This window comes from Fragaria vesca, linkage group LG2, assembly GCF_000184155.1.
Source record: "Fragaria vesca subsp. vesca linkage group LG2, FraVesHawaii_1.0, whole genome shotgun sequence".
NCBI lineage: Eukaryota > Viridiplantae > Streptophyta > Magnoliopsida > Rosales > Rosaceae > Fragaria > Fragaria vesca.
Genome location: NC_020492.1, coordinates 2,540,249 through 2,543,553, shown reverse-complemented (window position 1 = coordinate 2,543,553; position 3,305 = coordinate 2,540,249). Strand labels below are relative to the sequence as shown.

General features: G+C 36.6%; 1 non-coding gene across 1 annotated transcript; it reads right to left on the bottom strand.

Annotated features, from left to right (window-relative positions):
* Positions 1 to 1,160: 1,160 nt before the first annotated feature.
* Positions 1,161 to 2,750, bottom strand: LOC101291876. Its single transcript, XR_183887.1, has 3 exons — positions 2,364 to 2,750; positions 1,523 to 1,607; positions 1,161 to 1,422 (listed from the first exon to the last, which is right to left on the bottom strand). It is a non-coding gene; the product is annotated as an uncharacterized LOC101291876 (transcript).
* Between the last annotated feature and the right edge of the window lie 555 nt (positions 2,751 to 3,305).

Genomic DNA, 3,305 nt, shown 5'->3' with positions numbered 1-3,305 from the left:
GGTCGTGAAACATATTTATAAATGCCCAAAAACTTTCTTTTTTTTTTTTTTTTTTTTGGAGTCTTGGACACTGGGATGTCACTGGTATGCTTTTTGCTGTAGACAGATTGAACATTAATTGAGATACGAGTTTCAAGGGAATTGATAGGGAGAGAACAGATCTTGTTTTTTCATCAATCTCAGTTCTGCTGATCTGGAATTTGTCTGAAATGTGGGTACAGTCCAGTGTCTCATTTAGTGGAGACCAAAATTTTTCTGAAATTTTTTATTCTATATGTAGCAAGCAAGCCAATACCAATGTATAGTTCAATTCAGACTATTCAGTAGGCAAATTGGGATGGCATTTTGTGCCCGTGTTTCTTAGTCGTTTCCCCCATTTTTCTTTGGGTGGCATGTGATCTCCTTGGGTCCATATGCATGATTCTGAGGTTTCACAAATTTGGGAGGGTCTTCCTTTTGTAAACAAGTGCAAGCTGATTATGACCATGCTCTTTTAATGATGGAGACTACTATGCAAGTCCTGGGTTATGTCTCTCCTCTTGTCCTTGGCTATAATGCCATCATGAATATCTTTTTATCCTCCCTTGTGTAGAGATGGAGACCCAGAAAAACTGCTTGTTTGTTTGTTTGTTTCTTTACAAGAAAATGGTCCCAGAAAATTGCCTCAAGACATTTTGAATGAAATTATAGTGGTAACTGATCTCTCGAACTGTTGTATTGACATGTGAGTTGGAAGATTTTGATGCCATTTAACTTCTACTATTTTGATGCTGGATCACTACATTTCTTAATGTGTTGATTACAATGCTACTGGTAATTGAAGTCGATCCAGTAATTGCTACTGGTAATCATTCAATTGATCAAGCGCAGATGAACTCCGTACAACTCCTTACACCTAGTCAAGCAAGTCTATTCGAAGCAAAACAAAATGCAAAACTGACATCCAAAAGAGTATATATGCCTTGAATGATTCAGTTACTTAATTTTCTGATGACTTTTTTATTTTTTGTTTATAGAATCAATTACCTACAGGGACGCAAGGCAGTGTCTAAGAAACTTGATCGATAGGAGCGACATGAGGAAGACATTTGAAGGCAAAGATCACATGGTTGCGGGAAGGAGACACGACACAATATACAGTTTCAGGTTTGAGTAATTTACGGCTCGTAATTGCAATCATTAGAGCCTTATTATTGAGATGAATCAGAAGCTATTAACCCCGTTTAACAGCTGAAATGGCACTAAACGAGTAGGAGTCGAGCGAAATTGATACGTGTGAATGATAAGTGCTCTATCTTCGAAATCTCTCATATATATGTGCTACAAAAGAATCAAGCTCGTCATCCCAAGCTATAGTTAGCTCATCTCGAACAATATCAAACAAGTGGATAATTAAGTCATCAGCGGCAATAGCCAAAAGACCTGAAAGTTGATTTGATTGATCACAATATTATCCAAGGAATTTATGGTAACAAATAGCAGGAAAGAAAATATGCCAAAAAATATGTCAAACAAATGTTACCATTCAAACGATTGTATACAATCCTGACAACAGCGCTCCCAACTTCCCATATAGATGGTACTGCACGTCCCTTGAAATCCCAGACCTGTACATCAGAACATCTGAGTAAAAGGTCCAGAAAACTTTAGATGACCTGAAGAAAAGTTTTCTGTGTTGTTGGAGCATTATATAAGAGACTAGATATATTATTAGTAGCTGATAGAAAAAACCAAATTTAGAAGCGTAAAATAAAAAGATGGCAGAAGCCGCACATATAGGGATGGGGATGCAAGATTCCTACTGGTGTAAGGTAAAGCGGGGAAGCCACAGGAAAACATCTTTTTTATTTCCATTGTCGTATTCCAATTCTGCATATTTATTAAAGAGTATAAATCTATAATCAACCAGTTCTCCAGTAATGATTAATCCATTTTCTAGATTTAGATTTCCACACTATCACATAGTTTAGATGTTCAGAAATCATCCTGATCTGATATTCTGGTTCCGCTACTCGGCCTAATACGTAATCGGTCGATAAGACCCATATATGTCGTCGGTGGTTTATATAGAAATAACCATACTACAGGTGGTTTAAAACTTTAAATAGTTCCATGGTTTCCATTCATAATTGGTAAGTCTTCGAAAAATAATTTGGATAGTGGAAGCAGCTACCTCACAAAATGTCCAGCAGCAAACAAGAGGGGGTAAAGCCGTTCACGTTACGCTTAAAACTCTTCTTTTTACTTGATTGATTTAATCATTCGACAATTTACTTACCAGCATATTCTTGTGCAATGTGCATATCTACCAGTAAATCTAATAGCAATGTACAGCATAATGTATGCATGAAGTACACACTAACCTTTATGTCTCCCTGATATCCAGCGCTTATCATGTGAGTATTAGTTGAATCATACGCAATTCCAACAACTTCCCCGTCATGGGCAGAGCCGCTTCTTTCCGATGGATCCACATAACTACCTCGGCTGCTTCCTGACTGCAGATTGAACCGCCGAATCCAACCACCAGCTGTCCCTAGTATGGCAAAATTTCCACACACACTGATTGTTCAGGCCTATAACCAAACAAATACAAGCATTCAGTAAATATCTTAAATCATTGTGACAATGCTTGAGTAAGGAAGTGGTTTTACACAAGCCTTTCAGGTTGCTGAAAATACTTATTCCAATTTCGTACAATTCAAATAAAAAAAGCTCATCTGCACACCAAAAAGGAAGAAATATCCAACTTGATTGTTTCTTGTAAATATTGCCCAAAAGATATTGAAAAAGAACAATAGATATGGTAAATAGAGTTCTAACCTTCACAGGTGTTGGATTTTCTGGTCTTGGTTTCAGCATATGCTCCCCAAGAACAAAGTTTTGAAGTCTCCAAACATATGCCTGTGCAGTATCCATGTGACATGTAACAACAGGGCACCAATCTCACTCTCTTGTCTCAGCTGATATAGATTTCCAGGTAATGGTAAATCTAATTAGAATGTCTGATAAACCATACAAATTTTGCAGGATAAAACATATTGCAATTCATTCATCAACCAAGATGAAACTGATTTCTTGAATTGAAGACGCGTAATCAGCAAATTCCTAATGGATTTAGCTGCACATATATACTGCAATTTCAACTCCATGTTGTTGAGGCCAAGAAACAGCAACGGATTCAGTTGTATAGTAACATATTATTTTTGAAAGCATATTATTCAAAAGTAAGACCACGATTTTAAATTTAGTATTCTAAGATTAAACTAGTATGACGACTAAAGGTGTTATTACAAAGATAGTAG